This window comes from Schistocerca serialis, chromosome 3 (genome assembly GCF_023864345.2).
Source record: "Schistocerca serialis cubense isolate TAMUIC-IGC-003099 chromosome 3, iqSchSeri2.2, whole genome shotgun sequence".
Lineage (NCBI taxonomy): Eukaryota > Metazoa > Arthropoda > Insecta > Orthoptera > Acrididae > Schistocerca > Schistocerca serialis.
Window position 1 is genome coordinate 340,098,839 of NC_064640.1, and position 23,085 is coordinate 340,121,923.

Sequence of the window (23,085 nt, forward strand, 5' to 3'; positions counted from 1 at the left end):
TCAGTCTTTCACCTACAGAAATGAAGTATTATCATTAAGCTTTATTTTTCTTTAAACATACATTGATTAACAGTAAAATTCACACATAACCCATATAGCAAATAAATAACAGGAAAACTATTTTACCCGGTTCATTTGATAAGGAAGCTGATTCTTCACTGACAGGCCGTTTCCTTGGTTGTCTCTACACTATAGTAGTTTTCTGCAGATGGTCAGGAAACGTAAATATTGTCGGTACTGTGTTTGCCAGAAGTCGCCTTTTCTCGTTTGTACTATACATGTATCTATCTTCAAAGTGAATCGAGGATATGTAACTATACTGAGTTGGCTGCCACTTATCTCGCCTCATATTGGCTACCCACCGACTTAACAGCTCTTTCTTTTTCAGAGGAAATCTAAAAATAAAGAGACGTATATACAGTAACTTATTTACATTTTTTATACAGCTCAAACACGAAAATGATGCACAAGACGCTAAGTACAACACGCATTTAGATACTCACATGAAATATGATATTCCAGTTGTTTTATCACTTCTATTAGCGCAATTGTACGCTGCACATACACTGGGCATGATTTGCGATCGGTCAATAAGACTTTTAAAACAAATTACAACTGGAAAACAGTGATTTTATAACGCCAGTACTATACACCAAATGTAAATACACTGACGTGTAGACGTTTCAAAAAATGGCGGCCGGTGTTGCTTTTTGCTGCCTCTGGGAGCGTTGTTACCTCACAGATAGCCACTCTATGTAGTTTATATACCTCCTTGCCGCTATTTGCCCGCATGGTACAGAACCTCTGACGCAGCACTCCACATCGCGCTTAATATTCCTCCACCATAACCGTTTCGCAATAGGTCTATCTGCTGCAGGTCGGCTACCATTACCTGCCAACAAATGGTCATGAGCCTGTTGTAACACTCAGTTTTGAAAAACTGGCCAGACCACGACACATGATCCGCATTTCGTAACTCTTGTGAGCGGCGGGTGGTTAGTAGTATGAGAGAAATACGAAACATAGGAACATTCGCCTTCTTTTACGATAGCCTGACAACTGTTTTTGTAGTCAGCCAGAAAGCGGTGGAGAACATACTGACCATAGTTTCCAGTCTGCAAGTCCACATTCTTCTTTTGTCCACTGAAAGAAATGTTTCTACTCTCTATTTACTAAACAAGATGAGGACCTATGATCGCAAATGAAAGTTTTGAGTTCTAAGTGATCGCTATACTTCATAAACTTTCGTACGCACAACATAGTAATATTCCTGATAATAATAATAAATCCCGTGGAGGCCCGGGAAAAGAATAGGCCTCCGGTATGTTCTGCCAGTCGTAAAAGGCGACGAAAAGAACAAACCACTAATAGGGCTAACCCCCCTTTTAGTGTGATTACTTGGTTCAGGACAGAACTAAAGAAGCCTCGGACAAGCGCCGTCATGGTCGGGGACGACGCTTGAACCCTATGCCCGCCCACAATGGTAACGACACTGCTAGCCAACTGGAAAATGATTTAAATCCAAATAGAGGTGTTTTGCAGGATATGCTTCCTGCAACCACCCTAGAAGGAAAACAAAGACAGAAGATGAGATGGTCAGATGAAGTTAATCGACACCTCATGTTCTGTTATTACCAAGCAACAAACCTAGGAACCAACACAACTGGATACAGATCACAGGTATACACAACATTTATTACCAGATACCCAGAATTAAAATTTTTAACAGAACAACGACTAGCTGATCAGATCCGTGTAATAATCAAAAATAACAGGATACCCCAGTCAGAATTAGAAAACATCAAACAACAAGTACAACAAATACTTGAACAAAATAATGTGCAATCAGAAGAAGAAGAAAATACAGTAATGGATTCAAACATCGCAGAGCAAACAAACAAAGAACAACAAGCATCAATTAAACAATCAGAGGAAAACGACATCTTAAGACAGCCACCAGAACAAGCACAAATAGAACACGAAGTGACACACATGTTAGATATAGAAGAAAAATTTCAGCTGACATATATAGAATACAAAGACACAAATACAGACATTAGACCATTCTTGCATAGACCACCAAATAACCCACAAGTCGAAACAACAATAAAAACTATCAACACAATCATACACAACAAAATAAATGAAAACACAACTATGGAAGAGTTACAACTACTGGTTTATATAGGAGCACTCACTACACTAAATATACACACTAGGCAGAGATCAGAACCAACCAACACACAGAAGAAACCCACAAAACCAGCATGGCAACACAGGCTACAGATCAGATTAGAAAAACTGAGAAAAGACATCGGACAGCTAACACAATTTATAAGAAATGAAATATCAGACAAAAAACGAAAAAGGTTAGGTAAAATCTCACAACAAGAAGCAATAGAGCAATTAGATGAAAAGAAGCAGAAATTACAAGCATTGGCCAAACGACTTAGAAGATACAAAAAAAGTGAAAATAGAAGGAAACAAAACCAAACATTCAACACAAACCAAAAGAGATTTTACCAAACAATAGATAAAACACACATTAAAATAGACAATCCACCAAACATAACAGACAAGGAACACTTCTGGAGCTACATATGGTCATACCCAGTACAACATAACAGGCATGCACGGTGGATACAAGCAGAAACAGACTCATACAAGATGATACCACAAATGTCTGAAGCGATAATTTTGCAACATGAAGTCACCCGAGCAATTAATTCTACGCACAATTGGAAAGCCCCTGGAAATGATAAAATAGCAAATTTCTGGCTAAAGAAGTTCACCTCAACACATTCACATCTAACTAAATTATTTAACAGCTACATTGCAGACCCATACACATTCCCTGATACACTTACACATGGAATAACCTATCTGAAACCTAAAGATCAAGCAGACACAGCAAACCCAGCTAAATATCGCCCCATAACATGCCTACCAACAATCTACAAAATATTAACTTCAGTCATTACACAGAAATTAATGACACATACAACACTGAACAAAATTATAAATGAAGAACAAAAAGGCTGCTGCAAAGGAGCACGAGGATGTAAAGAGCAACTGATAATAGATACAGAGGTGACATATCAAGCTAAAACTAAACAAAGGTCACTACACTACGCATACGTTGATTACCAAAAAGCTTTTGATAGTGTACCCCACTCATGGTTACTACAGATATTGGAAATATACAAAGTAGATCCTAAATTGATACAGTTCCTAAACATAGTTATGAAAAACTGGAAAACCACACTTAATATCCAAACAAACTCTAATAATATCACATCACAGCCAATACAGATTAAGCGTGGAATATATCAAGGAGACTCATTAAGTCCTTTCTGGTTCTGCCTTGCTCTGAACCCACTATCCAACATGCTAAGTAATACAAATTATGGATACAATATTACTGGAACATACCCACACAAAATCACACATCTGCTATACATGGATGATCTAAAACTACTGGCAGCAACAAATCAACAACTCAACCAATTACTAAAGATAACAGAAGTATTCAGCAATGATAAAAATATGGCTTTTGGAACAGACAAATGTAAGAAAAATAGCATAGTCAAGGGAAAAGACACTAAACAAGAAAATTACATGTTGGATAACCACAGCGACTGCATAGAAGCGATGGAAAAAACAGATGCCCATAAATATCTAGGATACAGACAAAAAATAGGAACAGATAATACAAATATTAAAGACGAACTAAAAGAAAAATATAGACAAAGACTAACAAAAATACTGAAAACAGAACTGACACCAAGAAACAAGACAAAAGCTATTAATACTTATGCTATACCAATATTGACCTACTCATTTGGAGTGATGAAATGGAGTAACACAGACCTAGAAGCACTCAATACACTTACACGATCACAATGCCACAAATATAGAATACATCACATACATTCAGCAACTGAAAGATTCACATTAAACAGAAAGGAAGGAAGAAGGGGATTTATCGACATAAAAAACCTACATTATGGACAGGTAGACAATTTAAGAAAATTCTTTATAGTACGAGCAGAAACTAGCAAAATACACAAAGCAATCACTCATATAAATACATCGGCTACACAACTGCAATTTCATAACCACTTCTACAACCCTTTAGATCACATAACATCAACAGATACGAAGAAAGTAAATTGGAAAAAGAAAACACTACATGGCAAGCACCCGTATCATCTAACACAGCCACACATCGATCAAGACGCGTCCAACACATGGCTAAGAAAAGGCAATATATACAGTGAGACGGAAGGATTCATGATTGCAATACAGGATCAAACAATAAACACCATATATTACAGCAAGCATATTATTAAAGATCCCAATACCACAACAGATAAATGCAGACTTTGCAAACAACAAATAGAAACAGTAGATCACATCACAAGTGGATGTACAATACTAGCAAATACAGAATACCCTAGAAGACATGACAATGTAGCAAAAATAATACATCAACAGCTTGCCTTACAACATAAACTTATAAAACAACATGTTCCCACATACAAGTATGCACCACAAAATGTACTGGAGAACGATGAATACAAATTATACTGGAACAGAACCATTATAACAAATAAAACAACACCACATAACAAACCTGACATCATACTCACCAATAAGAAGAAGAAATTAACACAACTAATCTAAATACCCATACCCAATACAACAAATATACAAAAGAAAACAGGAGAAAAAATTGAAAAATACATCCAACTGGCTGAGGAAGTCAAGGACATGTGGCATCAGGATAATGTTGACATTATACCAATTATACTATCAACTACAGGAGTCATACCACACAGTATCCACCAGTACATCAATGCAATACAGCTACATCCAAACTTATATATACAACTACAGAAATCTGTAATTATTGATACATGTTCAATTACCCGAAAGTTCCTAAATGCAATATAACACATACCATACAGTTAAAAGGAAGTGACGCTTGATCAAGGTCCGCGTCACTTCCCATTTTTAACCAGACTTAACGTCTGAGAAAGTAAAGAAATAATAATAATAACAATAATGTCTCTAACATAAGCAGGACTACGAGCAGTTCAGAAGAGATCTCTAAGGTAAGTTCCTATTAAACGGTCTTTCCCCCTGACTTCTGATAATCAAAGTTAATTGCTCGCCACAAAAGTGGAAAATAATCTCACCATTTGCCACACGGTTTTGTTAACATTACGGGCGGCACAAAAATAGTTATTTCCGCGAAATCTAAGCAGTCCTTGGAGGTGTACAGTCCTCACGAGCTCACTGTCTATTATTGCTAAAAGCATGCGTTTAGTAGCAGTCTGGCTGTGACATCGACCGAGGCAGCGTGTAAGCCGGCGTTTGACTGACACGGACCTATTGATAGCTGTGTGCGAAGCGAAGTGAAGTTTGTGAAATTTAAACGATCCAGGACGGTGTACAGTTCTCGCGAGTTTACTTCCTGTTTGTTTCGAAAACATGCGCTTTGTTGCAGTCTGGCTGTGATGTCACCGGAGGTTGCACGTAAGCCTGCGTTTGACTGACGCTGACCGTATGTTAGCTGGGTGAGAAGTGAAGTTATCACTAGTCCTCGGACTTCTAGCTTTTAAAAACCCTAAATTAGGTAGCTAAAATAGGTTCTGTTACATACAAAAATAGGTTATAAAAATCAGAAAGTAGGTGACCAAAATCTGACATTATATTGTCTATAAAGATAAATAGATCGACAAAAATCCGCATTATATTGTTGTCAATGTCCGTAATTACAGTCACAGTAAATAACTAACACTTTCTCCAGATTTTCCGTTGAGAAACTGCATCTCTTAACCGTTAATATCATCTTGTATGCCGAGAATGAGCGTTCCACGTCAACAGATGTCACCGGAGCATATTTAAATGACGGTATTAGGCGCAATGGGACTGCACACTAATGTTCTGTTAATTTACCTGATAAGATGTCAGCCACTGTACAGAAGGTGGTCAGTCTTGGGTTTTTTTGTAGCACTGTCTTTAGTTTCTCACTAACTTTCATACCAATAGAACCTGGGACCTCTTGTATCAATCGCATTTGCGTGTAGACTGGTTTCCATGAACATTATAGAGCCTTAAAATTAGGGACCAAAAATGCATAATGAGATTTTATGTATGCAATGTCGTTGGAAATTGTGGAGTCTTTCAGAAGATCTTTAGCTGAAGTAATGCTCACTGCCTCCTCCCGAAATTTAAGAACTATGTTTTGAGTGCCTTCCAAATGTTCGCTGTAATATTCCACGGCCTTTTGCCACGTTCCTCCAGGAGCAAGTATGGGTCCTGGTGGAAGTGGTACGTTGGGAAATAACTGGATTCTTGTAGGAACTTTAATAAAAACCTTCTTGATGGTTAAAACTAGCTTATTTACATGTAGAAACTTTAGAAGTATCGTCTCAGCTATACGATTCATGGCATGGGCAAGACATGTGATATGGAGCAAGGCTGGGTAAAATACTTTCAACAATTTAACAGTAGCAGTCATGTAAGCGGCTGCATCAGTGTAGATTACAAGTGCTTTATTTTCATCTGTCTGCTGCTCGTGGTCTTGCGGTAGCGTTCTCGCTTCCAGATCACGGGGTCCCGGGTTCGATTCCCGGCGGGTTCAGGGGTTTTCCCTGCCTCGAGATGATTGGGTGTTGTTGTGTCGTCTTCATCGTCATCATTCATCCTCATCACGGTCGGAGGAAGCCAATAGCAAACCACTTCCACTTGGACCTTGCCTAGTAAAGCGGTGCGGGTCTCCCGCATCGTTCCCCTATGCTCTCTAAAGAAGCATGGGACTTCATTTCCATATTTTCACCTAGATTGTTTCGGAAACATAATTTGAGGGCCTTATCAACAAAGTGAGAAATTGTTTCCGGGTTAGTCTTTTTTAGCTCTAGCTGCAGATCAGATAAAGCATAGAGCGAGTGTCGGGATCTAACTTTCCAACAATCAAATTAGACACATAACGACTTTGTCTGTCAGTTGTTTCATCGACGGAGATCCACATGTATGAATTGCCCGTATCTTCGCTTAGCCTGCTCAATGTATTTTCATATAAAGTAGATAAATAGTTCTTTCTCAATGCGGATTCTGATGGAATGCTGCGGTGACAGTACTTCTCTAGAAAAGTTTTAAACTGACTATTTCCAACTGCATGTAATAGTATGTTTGCTGCAACACTGGCTCGACAGAAGTCAAGATGAAATTCGTTTTTGTTTGTTGCGTTTGGTTTAGTTACACGGGTTTGTTTCAAGGTTCCCTTTTTTTCTAAATTTGCCTGTGATTAATCCCTGCAACATGCTGACTTAAATGCGACCTCTGTTCAGAACGTACCTAAAAACAACATGAAATGAGAAATGCTTTGTGGAAGACTTTACGTACGAGACCTACTTAGCAAAATTAAGCTACATTAAGGGTTTAAAAACAATATTTTCGCATTCTCATCCGTCTGGTCATAGTTAACTCGCAAAAAACGGCGGCATCACTGTTCTCTGAGTGGGCGTAGCTGATAAAAGGTTAACATTTAACATTTTACTTACGTTTCTGTTGCGTACATTGCAGTGAATAACTCTTCCTTCTGTAGAGCCGGCCGGTGTGGCCGTGCGGTTCTAGGTGCTTCAGTCTGGAACCGCGTGACCGCTACGGTCGCAGGTTCGAATCCTGCCTCGGGCATATATGTGTGTGATGTCCTTAGGTTAGTTAGGTTTAAGTAGTTCTAAGTTCTAGGGGACTGATGACCACAGATGTTAAGTCTCATAGTGCTCAGAGCCATTTGAACCATTTGAACCTTCTGTAGAGAAATGAGGAAATTCTTGTAACCACTGACGAATCAGCGATGATTCGGAGCTGCCTACTTTAGGCATGCTGAACTTTCCACAAATACACTGTCGCTGTGAAATATCTCACCACATCCAAGCAGAACGCTGACAGACTGAATGAAGACAGTGCAGGTGTTTTAAACAGGCTGTCCCGGAGGCAGATGACAAGGCTGCTCTGCGCCCTGCCGGCCCACATGACGATTCACAGCGAACGACAAAGTTCTGCTGAGCAGGACAGGCAGGAACAGCCTTGCGTATGCTGTTATCGTCTGACTCACGATTGGCATTCACGCATGCAAAAAAACTAGTTATCATTCAATTACTGTTTTCTAAATAGCCGTAATGACCAGACGAGTAGTTTTAGTCATAGAAATTTTATTTGACGGGATTTTTAAAAATTGTGCAGTCAGATTCTAACACGAAATTAGGTGTATTAGGTACTATAAAATTACAATTTTCGATAAAATATTTGCATTATTCCTAGCTGGGGAGACCAAGAGAGAATGTTGGTAGCAAAAAAATTTATTTCATTGGATTTTTAAAATTAGGTACAATCGGGTACTAACCTGAAATTAGGTATTTTTAGGTGCTATAAAACTGGCGTTTTCGATCTTAAATCGTGTATGTACAACTGTTATTGCTTTTATTTAATGAGGAACGAAATGGGTTTTACCTAAAATCTGAGGTCTAGTTATTACTGCCTCTCGGGTGCAGCGGACGGCCGAAGGGAACACCTGCCGCTATCCGCTCTATATCCCGTTAGTAGCCTTTATATGGCCGCTTTCTCGGACACATACACTATGTGATCAAAAATATCCGGACACACCCAAAAACGTTTTTCATATTGGGTACATAGTGCTGCCACCTACTGCCGGGTACTCCATATCAGCGACCTCAGTAGTCATTAGACATCGTGAGGGAGCAGAATGGGACGCTCCGCGGAACTAACGGACTTCGAACGTGGTCCGGTGATTGGATGTCACTTGTTTCATATGTCTGTACCGAAGGTTTCCACACTCCTAAATATTCCTAGGTCCACTGTTTCCGATGTGATAGTGGAGTGGAAACGTGAAGGGACACGTACAGCATAAAAACGTACAGGCGTACATCGTCTGTGGACTGGCAGAGACCACCGAAAGTTGAAGAGGGTCGTAATGTGTAATAGGCAGACATCTATCCAGACCATCACACAGGAATTCCAAAACTGCATCTGTATCCACTGCAAGTACTATGACAGTTAGGCAGGAAGTGAGAAAACTTGGATTTCATGGTCGAGCGGGTGCTCATAAGCCACACATCACGCCGGTAAATCACAAACTACGCCTCGCTTAGTGTATGGAGCGTATACATTGGACGATAGAACAGTGAAAATACGTTGTGTGGAGTGATGAATCACGGTAGACAATGTGGCGATCCTACGGCAGGGTGTTGGTATGGCGAGTGCCAGACGAACGTCATCTGACAGCGTGTGTAGCGCCAACAGTAAAATTCGGAGGCGGTGGCGTTATGGTGTGGCCGTGTTTTTCATGGAGGGGGCTTGCACCTCTTGTTGCTTTGCATGGCACTATCACAGCACAGGCCTACAGTGATGTTTTAAGCACCTTCTTACTTCCCACTGCTGAAGAGCAATTCGGGGATGGCGATTGCATCTTTCAATCCGATCGAACTCTTGTTCATAATGCACGGCCTGTGACGGAGTGGATACACGACAATAACATACCTGTAATGCATTGGCCTGCACAGAGTCCTGATCTTAAACCCATGGAACACCTTTGGGATGTTTTGGAACGCCGACTTCGTGCCAGGCCTCACCGACCGACATCGATACCTCTCCCCAGTGCAGCACTCTGTGAAGAATAGGCTGCAATTTCCCAAGAAACCTCCCAGCGCCTGATTCAACATATGCCTGCAAGAGTGGAAGCTGTCGTCAAGGCTAAGGGTGAGCCATCACCATATTGAATTCCAGCATTACCTATGGATGGCGCCACAAACTTGTAAGACATTTTCAGCCAGGTGTCCGTGTACTTTTGATCACGTAATGTAATATTTTATAAAACTGTTGTGTATTAATTTAGAATCTTCGTAATTTTTGTACGAATGGAATTAAGTTGGCCGTAATCGCAGAAAAAGATTTAGCTGCTTACGTATAAATTTTGCCATCTACAATTTTTAGATCGGAACCGACAGGAGAACATGACCTCTGAACTACACCTTTGAGAGACTTTGTATCGATTGTTATTTATATCAAAGTCTTGAAAAATGTTATACTGGGTGGTCCATTGATAGTGACCGGGCCAAATATCTCACGAAATAAGAGTCAAACGAAAAAACTACAAAGAACAAAACCAGATGGCGCTATGGTCGGCGCGTTAGATGGCGCTACCACAGGTCAAACGGATATCAACTGCGTTTTTATTTTAAATAGGAACTCCCAATTTTTATTACATATTCATGTAGTACGTAAAGAAATATGGATGTTTTAGTTGGACCACTTTTTTCGCTTTGTGATAGATGACGCTGTAACAGTAACAAACGTATAAGTGCGTGGTATCACGTAACATTCCGCCAGTGCGGACGGTATTTGCTTCGTGATACATTACCCGAGTTAAAATGGACTGTCTACCAATTGCGGAAAAGGTCGATATCGTGTTGATGTATGGCTATTGTGATCAAAATGCCCAATGGGCGTGTGCTTTGTATGCTGCTCGGTATCCTGGACGACATCATCCAAGTGTCCTGACCGTTCGCCGGATAGTTACATTATTTAAGCAAACAGGAAGTGTTCAGCCATATGTGGAACGTCAACCACGACATGCAACAAATTATGATACACAAGTAGGTGTTTTAGCTGCTGTCGTGGCTAATCCGCACATCAATAGCAGACAAATTACGCGAGAATCGATTATCTGAAAAACGTCGGTGTTGAGAATGCTACATCAACATCGATTGCACCCTTACCATATTTCTATGCACCAGGAATTGCATGGCGACGACTTTGAACGTCGTGTACAGTTCTGCCACTGGGCAGAAGAGAAATTAAGGGACGATGAAAAATTTTTTGCACACGTTCTATTTAGCGACGAAGCGTCATTCATCAACAGCGGTAACGTAAACCGGCATAATATGCACTACTGGGCAACGGGAAATCCACGATGGCTCGACAAGTGGAACATCAGTGACCTTGGCGAGTTAATGTATGGTGCGGCATTATGGGAGGAAGGATAATTGGCCCCCATTTTATCGATGGCAATCTAAATGGTGCAATGTATGCTTATTTCCTACGTAATGTTCTACCGATGTTACTACAAGATGTTTCACTGCATGACAGAATGGCGATGTACTTCCAACATGATGGATGTCCGGCACATAGTTCGTGCTGTTGAAGCGGTATTGGCTCTGAGCACTATGGGACTTAACATCTGTGGTCATTAGTCCCCTAGAACTTAGAACTACTTAAACCTAACTAACCTAAAGACATCACACACATCCATGCCCGAGGCAGGATTCGAACCTGCGACCGTAGCGGTCACGCGGTTCCAGACTGAAGCGCCTAGAACCGCACGGCCACACCCGCCGGCTGAAGCGGTATTGAATAACATATTTCATGAACGGTGGATTGGTCGTCGAAGCACCATACCACGGCCCACACGTTCAGCGGATCTGATGTCCCCGAATTTCTTTCTGTGGGGAAAGTTGAAGGATATTTTCTATAGTAATCCACCGACAACGCCTGACAACATGCGTCAGCGCATTGTCAATGCATGTGCGAACATTACGGAAGGCGAAATACTCGCTGTTAAGAGGAATGTCGTTACACGTATTGCCAATGCATTGAGGTTGACGGACATCATTTTGAGCATTTATTGCATTAATGTGATATTTACAGGTAATCGCGCTTTAATAGCACGCGTTCTCAGAAATGATAAGTTCGCAAAGGTAAATGTATCACATTGCAACAACCGAAATAAAATGTTCAAACGTTCCTACGTTCTGTATTTTAATTAAAAAAACCTGCCTGTTACCAACTGTTCGTCTGAAGTTGACAGCCATATGATTGTGACTACTATTGCGCCATCTATCACAAAGCGAAAAAAGTGGTCCAACTAAAACAAACATATTTCCTTAGATACTATACGATTAGGTAATCAAAAATGGGTGTTCCTATTTAAAAAAAAAAAAAAAAAACGCAGTTGATATCCGTTTGACCTATGGCAGCGCCATCTAGCGGGCCAACCCTAGCGCCATCTGGTTTCGCCCTTCAAGCTAGACAAGTGTCGTTCTTTGTAGTGTTTTCGTTTGACGCTTATGTCGTGAGATATTTGGCCCGGTCACAATCAATGGACCACCCTGCATATTCATTATTTAATGTGGGGCTGGGACTACGCAGGAGGACGTTGTTATCAGGAAAAAGAAAAGTGGCGTTCTACGGGTCGGAGCGTGGAATGTCAGATCCCTTAATCGGGCAGGTAGGTTAGAAAATTTAAAAAGGCAAATGGATAGGTTAAAATTAGATATAGTGGGAATTAGTGAACTTTGGTGGTAGGAGGAACAAGACTTTTGCTCAGGTGAATACAGGGTTATAAATACGAAATCCAATAGGGGGTAATGCAGTAGTAGGTTTAATAATGAAAAAAAATAGTAATGCGGGTAAACTACTACAAACAGCATAGTGAACGCATTATTGTGGCCAAGATAGATACGAAGCCCACGCCTACCACAGTAGTACAAGTTTATATGCCAACTAGCTCCGCAGATGACGAAGAGATTGATGAAACGTATGATGAGATAAAAGAAATTATTCAGATAGTGAAGGGAGACGAAAATTTAATAGTCATGGGTGACTGGAATTCGGTAGTAGGAAAAGGAAGAGAAGGAAACGTAGTGGGTGAATATGGAATGGGGGTAAGGAATGAAAGAGGAAGCCGTCTGCTAAAATTTTGCACAGAGCATAACTTAATCATAGCTAACACCTGGTTCAAGAATCATAAAAGAAGGTTGTATAGATGGAAGAAGCCTGGAGATACTGGAAGGTTTCAGATAGATTATATACTGGTAAGACAGAGATTTAGGAGCCACGTTCAAAGGGTTCAAATGGCCCTGAGCACTATGGGACTTAACATCTATGGTCATCAGTCCCATAGAACTTAGAACTACTTAAACCTAACTAACCTAAGGACATCACACAACACCCAGCCATCACGAGGCAGAGAAAATCCCTGACCCCGCCGGGAATCGAACCCGGGAACCCAGGCGTAGAAAGCGAGGACGCTACCCCACGACCACGAGCTGCGGGCGAGGCAGGTATTAAATATCCAGGGGCAGTTGTGGACTCTGACCACAATCTATTGCTTGTGAACTGTAGATTAAAACTGAAGAAACTGCATAAAGGCAGGGATTTAAGGAGATAGAACTTCGATAAACTAACAGAACCAGCGTTTGTAGATAGTTTCAGGGAGAGCATTAGGGAACGATTGACAAGAATGGGGGAAAGAAATACAGTAGAAGAAGAATGGGTAGCTTTGAGAGATGAAATAGTTAAGGCAGCAGAGGATCAAGTAGGTAAAAAGACGAGGGCTAATAGAAATCCTTGGGTTACAGAAGAGATATTGAATTTAACTGATGATAGAAGAAAATACAAAAATGGATTAAATGAAGCAGGCAAGAAATAATACAAACGTCTCAAAAATAAGATCGACAGGAAGTGTAAAACGGCTAAGCAGGGATGGCTAGAAGACAAATGTAAAGACGTAGAGGCGTATATCACTAGGGTTGAGATAGATACTGCCTACAGGAAAATTAAAGAGACCCTTGGAGAAAAGAGAACCACTGGTATGAATATCAAGAGCTCAGATGGAAACCTAGTTCTCAGCAAAAGAGGGAAAGCAGAAAGGTGGAAGGAGCATATAGAGGGTCTATACAAGGGCGATATTCTTGAGGACGATATATTTGAAATGGAAGAGGATGTAGATGAAGATGAAATGGGAGATATGATACTGCGAGAAGAATTCGACAGCGCACTGAAAGACCTAAGTCGAAACAAGGCCCCGGGAATAGACAACATTCCGTTAGAACTACTGATAGCCTTGGGAGAAACCTCTACCATCTGGTGAGCAAGATGTATGAGACAAGCGAAATACCCTCAGACTTCAAGAAGAATATAATAATATCCAATCCAAAAGAAAGCAGGCGCTGACATGTGAAAATTACTGAACAATCATTTTAATAAGCCACAGCTACAAAATACCAATACGAATTCTTTACAGATGAATGGAAAAACTGGTAAAAGCTGACCTCGGGGAAGATCAGTTTGGATTCCGTAGAAAAATTGGATCACGTGAGGCAATACTGACCTTACGACTTATCTTAGAAAACACATTAAGGAAAGGCAAACCTACGTTTCTAGCATATTGTAGACTTAGAGAAAGCTTTTGACAATGTTGACTGAATTACTCTCTTTTTGAAATTCTGAAGGTGGCAGGGGTAAAATACAGGGAGCGAAAGGCTATTTACAATTTGTACAGAAAGCAGATGGCAGTTATAAGAGTCGAGGGGCATGAAAGGGAAGCAGTGGTTAGGAAGGGAGTGCGACAGGGTTGTAGCCTATCCCCGATTTATTCAATCTGTATATTAAGCAAGCAGCAAAGAAAACAAAAGAAAAATTTGGAGTATGAATTAAAATCCATGGAGAAGACATAAAAACTTTGAGGTTTGCCGATGACATTGTAATTCTGTCAGAGACAACAAAGAACCTGGAAGAGCAGCTGAACGGAATTGACAGTGTGTTGAAAGGATGATATAAGATGAACACCAACAAAAGCAAAATTAGGATAATGGAATGTAGTCGAATTAAATCGGGTGATGCTGAGGGAATTAGATTAGGAAATGAGACACTTAAAGTAGTAAAGGAGTTTTGCTATTTGGGGAGCAAAATAACTAATGATGGTCGAAGTAGAGAGGATATAAAATGTAGACTGGCAATGGCAAGGAAAGCGTTTCTGAAAAAGGGACATTTGTTAACATCGAGTATAGATTTAAGTGTCAGAAAGTTGTTTCTGAAAGTATTTGTGTGGAGTGTATCCATGTATGGAAGCGAAACGTGGACGATAAATAGTTTAGACAAGAAGAGAACAGAAGCTGTCGAAATGTGGTGCTACAGAAGAATGCTGTATATTAGATGGGTAGATCACATAACTGATGAGGAGGTACTGAATACAATTGGGGAGAAGAGGAATTTGTGGCACAACTTGAGTAGAAGAAGGGATAGGTTGGTAGAACATGTTCTGAGGCATGAAGTGATCATAAATTTAGTATTGGAGGGCAGCGAGGAGGATAAAAATCGTAGAGGGAGACCAAGAGATGAATACACTAGGCAGATTCAGAAGGATGTAGGTTGCAATAGGTACTGGGAGATGAAGAAGCTTTCACAGGATAGAGTAGCATGGAGAGCTGCATCAAACCAATCTCTGGACTGAAGACCACAAAAAAATGTGTTTAATCACGTGCTGTAATCAGGAATCCAGCTTTAATATTGCAGACACCTAATCTACTACAAAGAATGACGTTTTTATTCCATATTTAGTTCTTAGTTAATTACTCTGAAACTATTAGAGGTAGCTCAAGGGGGTCACATTGTTAAGGTTTTTATATCAAACTCAAGCTTCCTACAAATTTTTATCTCATAAGTCAAATATTTAGGGCCTTTGATTTTTCGTAAAATTTACGATTCTGATCAAAATATTGTTCTGATCAAGTTAAAACTTGTAACAATTGATTTTGGCATACGTTTGCACATTCTGACCAGTTTTCGCTTTCTTGCTTTATTATTTAGTGCCATTTATTTTTTATTTAAAACCATGTATGTCGGGAAAGACATTCATCTGATCACTATGAGATTTGACAGCTTAAACATTAATATACTGAAGCATATGTTGACAAAGTTTTGAAAAGCTTCCTTAATTTTCAATTTCATCTTGAGATTATGGTGCCATACTTGCATCCTACACACAGGCGCGTTGTGATAACATGGCGCTAATAGCAGTGAGATGGGATACGTCCCGGCACACTCTCGCGCCTCTGTATCTCTCAAATGATACAGTGCTTGTTTCGCCACACTCTGCACAATAAATCCTCATGTACGATAAAATGTAGCTCTGACTTAAAAGTCTGACAATCTCTATAATATGCCTTTGCTTGTTTTCATTCATACACAGTCCTGCCCAATGTGCTCAACATGGCCATTTTACAACATCATGTGCCAGCGTTCGTGTGTTTTCTAACTGGTTTATGGATAACTTCGTAATCAAATTCCGTAAGCTTGAGAGCCCCATATGCTAGACGACTGGAAGGTTCCTACAGACCAAGCAACCATTTCAGTGACGTATGATGTTATAACTATAAATTCTTTACCATACAAGTAACATCGGGAATATGTTATACCGTATATGGCCGCTAACATTTCCTTCTCAGTAGTCGAATAGTTACATACCGCTTTGTTTGACTGCCTCGAAGCATACGCTATTGGGGGTTCCTGTCCTTAACCATCTGACCCAAAATACAGCTGACTACATAGTTCGATGTGTCGTATGAGAAAATGAACTCTTTTAAAATCGGGAAAAACCTATATTAGGTCCGAAATCATTGCCTCCTTCAATTTCTCGAACGATAGCAGTCACTCCAGTGTGCACTGAAACTTTTGCACACTTTTTGAGTAATATGTTAAAGGTTTGGCTATTTTTACGAAATCCCTAGTTTTTACACAAACCGAGGAACAGCTGTATCTGTTTGATTACTCATGGTGTTGGAAAATTCTGAACGCCTCTGTAAGTCGGAGATCGATCCGCACACCAAGTTCAGTAATTATGTGTTACAGATAGTTAACTTTCGAGTGTGAGCAAAATGTCACTTTTCCACGCTCAACGTTAATTGTACTTACAGTAAGACACTGTCTTTGGTCTATACTCAGGTGCTACCTCTGATTAATGATAACAGAATTTGAGTTCCTTTGTAGTAAAGTAACGACCCTGACCTAAATTATCCAAGGTTTCCGTAATACTAGGGATTGGATAAGCATCTGCAACAGTCTGTGCAGCTAGCAACCTATAATCACAGGAAACCCTATATTTTTCCGTTTCATCCAATGATTTCTTAGTGACAATAACTATATTTGCACTCCAGCGACTGTCACTAGATTCTTTGATCCCATCTCATAATTGCTGTTCAATGAATTCCTCTATTAATGGCTGTAAATGTCTCGCCATACGATACGGTTTCCAATAAATCGGTGTACCATCCCTTGTCGATGTACGGTGATGAGTTACCAGAGCTGCCGATAACCTCCTACCAGTATAAAACAAATCTCTAACCTTCAAAAATATTTCCTCCACAGCTGTGCAGTCACTGCCCTTGAAGTGACCCGTTCTCACGTAACGCTGCTGCGTCACAACTTGCTTATGACTTACTCCTGACTGGACCTATCGAAGTCTTCTATCTCTAATACTTCTAGAGTAGTTATAACTGTACCTTTCGAAAGACTAACTTTATCCTAACCACATTCATATAGAGCCCGTTAACATTACTCATGCTAGCTATGCTTCTGCGCACAAAACAATGTAAACCATACAGCGCTTCATTGCATGTACAATGTCCCACAAACCAAATCGGTACCCACAGAAACCGACGCTACTTTTCCGGTATTTTATCATGTTGATCAATCTTTAACGAAGTCATCTGCAGTTTAGCTGGCATCATCCTCTTGACAGGTGAGCATTGTGGCAAGGCTTCGTTTGTACACACATCAAAAAAAGTTTTCTCACCTCGGTTCCGGGAGTTTCGGAACCTGTACAGAAAATTGGAATAGAGATCAACAAAAACATAATTTCCGCCCTTTTTAGTGCTCATGAAAACCATACATTGCATGTTGTACCACCATACAGCAAGACCTTCAGAGGTGGTGGTCCAGATTGCTGTACACACCGCGGTACTCTAATACCCAGTAGCACGTCCTCTTGCATTGATGCATGCCTGTATTCGTCGTGACATACTATCCACAAGTTAATCAAGGCACTGTTGGTCCAGATTGTCCCACTCCTCAACGGCGATTCGGCGTAGATCCGTCAGAGTGGTTGGTGGGTCGCGTCGTCCATAAACAGCCCTTTCCAATCTATCCCAGGCATGTTCGGTAGGTTTCATGACTGGCCACTCTAGTCGAGCGATGTCTTTATCCTGAGGGAAGTAACTCACAAGATGTGCAAGATGGGGGCGCGAATTGTCGTCCATGAAGACGAATGCTTCACCAACATGCTACCGAAATAGTTGCACTATCAGTCAGAGGGTGGCATTCACGTATCGTACAGCCGTTACAGCACCTTCCATGACCACTAGCGGCTTCCGTCGGTCCCACATAATGCTACCAACACAGAAGGGAACCTCCACCTTGCTGCACTTGCTGGACAGTGTGTCTAAGGCGTTCAGCCTGACCGGGTTGCCTCCAAACACATCTCCGACGATTATATGGTTGAAGGCATATGCAACACTCATCGGTGAAGAGAACATGGTGCCAATACTGAGCGGTCCATTCGGTATGTTGTTGGGCCCATCTGTACCACGCTGAATGGTGTTGTGGTTGCAAAGATAGACCTCGCCATGGACGTCGGGAGTGAAGTTACACGTCATGCAGCCTATTGCGCACAGTTTGAGTCGTAACCCGACGTCCTGTGGCTGCACAAAGAGCATTATTCAACATGGTGGAGTTGCTGTCAGGGTTCCGCCGAGCCATAATCCGTAGGTAGCGGCTATCCACTGCAGTAGTAGCCCTTGGGTGGCCTTAGCGAGGCATGTCATCGACAGTTCCTGTATCTCTGTATCTCCTCCATGTCAAAACAACATCACTCCGAAACTCCTGGACACTTCCCTTGTTGAGAGCCCTTCCTGGCACAAAATAACAATGCGCACGCGATCGAACCATTGTGTTGACCTTCTAGGCATGGTTAAACTACAGACAACATGAGCCGTGTACCTCATTCCTGGTGGAATGACTGGAACTGATCGGCTGTCGGACCCCCTCCGTCTAATAGGCGTTGCTCATGCATGGTTGTTTACATCTTTAGGCGGGTTTAATGACATCTCTGAACAATCAAAGGGACTGCGTCTGTGGTACACTATCCACAGTCAACGTCTGTCCACACGAGTTCTGGGAACTGGGGTGATGCAAAACTTTTTTTGATGTGTGTGAAATCATTACTTAATAGAAAAATGTTCCACAGAAGGCAACACAGCGTTGTCAAAGATCAGTCCCAGCATCGTGTTTGTCGAGAAAATCTCCAAGTTTAAACGCAGCCAAAACCTCTCAGACAAACAGAAGCTAAACGATGTCAAAGTTAGCGTAAGGAGGGCTATGCGTGAAGCGTTCAGTGAATTCGAAAGTAAAATTCTATGTACCGACTTGACAGAAAATCCTAGGAAGTTCTGGTCTTACGTTAAATCAGTAAGTGGCTCGAAACAGCATATCCAGACACTCCGGGATGATTATGGCATTGAAACAGAGGATGACACGCGTAAAGCTGAAATACTAAACACCTTTTTCCAAAGGTGTTTCACAGAGGAAGACCGCACTGCAATTCCTTCTCTAAATCCTCGCACAAACGAAAAAATGGCTGACATCGCAGTAAGTGTCCAAGGAATAGAAAAGCAACTGGAATCACTCAATAGAGGAAACTCCACTGGACCTGACGGGATACCAATTCGATTCTACACAGAGTACGCGAAAGAACTTGCCCCCCTTCTAACAGCCGTGTACCGCAAGTCTCTAGAGGAACGGAGGGTTCCAAATGATTGGAAAAGAGCACAGGTAGTCCCAGTCTTCAAGAAGGGTCGTCGAGCAGTTGCGCAAAACTATAGACCTATATCTCTGACGTCGATCTGTTGTAGAATTTTAGAACATGTTTTTTGCTCGAGTATCATGTCGTTTTTGGAAACCCAGAATCTACTATGTAGGAATCAACATGGATTCCGGAAACAGCGATCGTGTGGGACCCAACTCGCTTTATTTGTTCATGAGACCCAGAAAATATTAGATACAGGCTCCCAGGTAGATGCTATTTTTCTTGACTTCCGGAAGGCGTTCGATACAGTGCCGCACTGTCGCCTGATAAACAAAGTAAGAGCCTACGGAATATCAGACCAGCTGTGTGGCTGGATTGAAGAGTTTTTAGCAAACAGAACACAGCATGTTGTTATCAATGGAGAGACGTCTACAGACGTTAAAGTAACCTCTGGCGTGCCACAGGGGAGTATTATGGGACCATTGCTTTTCACAATATATGTAAATGACCTAGTAGATAGTGTCGGAAGTTCCATGCGGCTTTTCGCAGATGATGCTGTAGTATACAGAGAAGTTGCAGCATTAGAAAATTGTAGCGAAATGCAGGAAGATCTGCAGCGGATAGGCACTTGGTGCAGGGAGTGGCAACTGTCCCTTAACATAGACAAATGTAATGTATTGCGAATACATAGAAAGAAGGATCCTTTATTGTATGATTATATGATAGCGGAACAAACACTGGTAGCAGTTACTTCTGTAAAATATCTGGGAGTATGCGTGCGGAACGCCGGCCGCGGTGGCCGAACGGTTCTAGGCGCTGCAGTCCGGAACCGCGGGACTGCTACGGTCGCAGGTTCGAATCCTGCCTCGGGCATGGATGTGTGTGATGTCCTTAGGTTAGTTAGGTTTAAGTAGTTCTAAGTTCTAGGGGACTGATGACCTACGATGTTAAGTCCCATAGTGCTCAGAGCCGTTTTGCGTGCGGAACGATTTGAAGTGGAATGATCATATAAAATTAATTGTTGGTTAGGCGGGTACCAGGTTGAGATTCATTGGGAGAGTGCTTAGAAAATGTAGTCCATCAACAAAGGAGGTGGCTTACAAAACTCTCGTTCGACCTATACTTGAGTATTGCTCATCAGTGTGGGATCCGTACCAGATCGGTTTGACGGAGGAGATAGAGAAGATCCAAAGAAGAGCGGCGCGTTTCGTCACAGGGTTATTTGGTAACCGTGATAGCGTTACGGAGATGTTTAATAAACTCAAGTGGCAGACTCTGCAAGAGAGGCGCTCTGCATCGCGGTGTAGATTGCTCGCCAGGTTTCGAGAGGGTGCGTTTCTGGATGAGGTATCGAATATATTGCTTCCCCCTACTTATACCTCCCGAGGAGATCACGAATGTAAAATTAGAGAGATTAGAGCGCGCACGGAGGCTTTCAGACAGTCGTTCTTCCCGCTAACCATACGCGACTGGAACAGGAAAGGGAGGTAATGACAGTGGCACGCAAAATGCCCTCCGTCACACACCTTTGGGTGGCTTGCGGAGTATAAATGTAGATGTAGAATGAATATCCTCCATCCACATATGGCAAAAATCGCTTAAACTTAGTTTTCTTAATAGTAAACTCAAGTATCGTCGTACGAGACGACTCAGCATTTCTAACGTCAACCCCCCCGTAACTTACATTACAGTGGCCCAAGTCTCCTTCTCACCAGATACAGAATGATAGCGGATAAGTACGCCCCGTGTCCGCAAGAAACCTCCATTTCAGTCCACTCACTTAGCCCACTAAGCAGGATTCCATTGCAGCGGTACTGTAGGTAAATGAATGAGAAATGGTTTCAAACTGATATATAATATAAATTATTCGTGAATTGCACTGAAGACAATAATCGCATCAAATTTTACTATCAAAGTATTCACACATGTTTGAAATTAGGGTCAGGGCATCTATCTGACTGTAAATTGCTATTAATTGCTCTTGACATGCAAAGTAACATTGAAAGTTTAAAGATTCTTGAAGTGCAGTTAGACTTAAAAATAAAAGAAAAACTCTAACACGCTATCTGACTATTAAGTTAAATAAAAACCTGTGATAGACTGTGAAAACAATGGGAAGCAACTAAGTGAATCTAATGCGCAACTCAGAGCGAATCTGATGAAGATGCATTAAACAAACTATAGATGAAATAAAGTCTTTAGGAAATGCAAATCTGAATCTGGATTCTAAATTGGAATAAGTGAAGCTTATTGAGCATTGCTCGCCCCGTAAAATTCCCTACACCCGAATTGCTATTCAGTTTCACCATGCCATCTGTTGAGAGGTCTAAGTGTGAGATATCTGCAGGTTGTGAAGCAGTGCGCCGCCTGGTGTGAAATTATAATGTCAGAATGGTTGCACTGGATGACGGAGGTGGACAGCTGCTGCAGATGGTGCTTGTCGGACGAAGCCAACAACAGTCTTACTCGACGGCAACGACAAGAATCGTGTCAGAAGTTACGAGATTTACCTTTTCGGTTTGTTTATGGGAGTGAGATACCTCTCATGTTAGGTGGCGTGGACTTCAGCGAATCAGAATTGTTGTTACTTTTATAAACTTCGCCTCCCTTTACTATAGTTTATTGCGGTTAACCACTAATTTTTCAGTGGGCGGAAACATACTCTCCTCTCCCACTTCATGTCTCCTGTCGGTGGTGGGGTTCGTTTCAATTTATAACATTTAATCTCCTCTCTACTGCCAGTCCTCTTTATTGCAACTACACTCCTGGAAATTGAAATAAGAACACCGTGAATTCATTGTCCCAGGAAGGGGAAACTTTATTGACACATTCCTGGGGTCAGATACATCACATGATCACACTGACAGAACCACAGGCACATAGACACAGGCAACAGAGCATGCACAATGTCGGCACTAGTACAGTGTATATCCACCTTTCGCAGCAATGCAGGCTGCTATTCTCCCATGGAGACGATCGTAGAGATGCTGGATGTAGTCCTGTGGAACGGCTTGCCATGCCATTTCCACCTGGCGCCTCCGTTGGACCAGCGTTCGTGCTGGACGTGCAGACCGCGTGAGACGACGCTTCATCCAGTCCCAAACATGCTCAATGGGGGACAGATCCGGAGATCTTGCTGGCCAGGGTAGTTGACTTGCACCTTCTAGAGCACGTTGGGTGGCACGGGATACATGCGGACGTGCATTGTCCTGTTGGAACAGCAAGTTCCCTTGCCGATCTAGGAATGGTAGAACGATGGGTTCGATGACGGTTTGGATGTACCGTGCACTATTCAGTGTCTCCTCGACGATCACCAGTGGTGTACGGCCAGTGTAGGAGATCGCTCCCCACACCATGATGCCGGGTGTTGGCCCTGTGTGCCTCGGTCGTATGCAGTCCTGATTGTGGCGCTCACC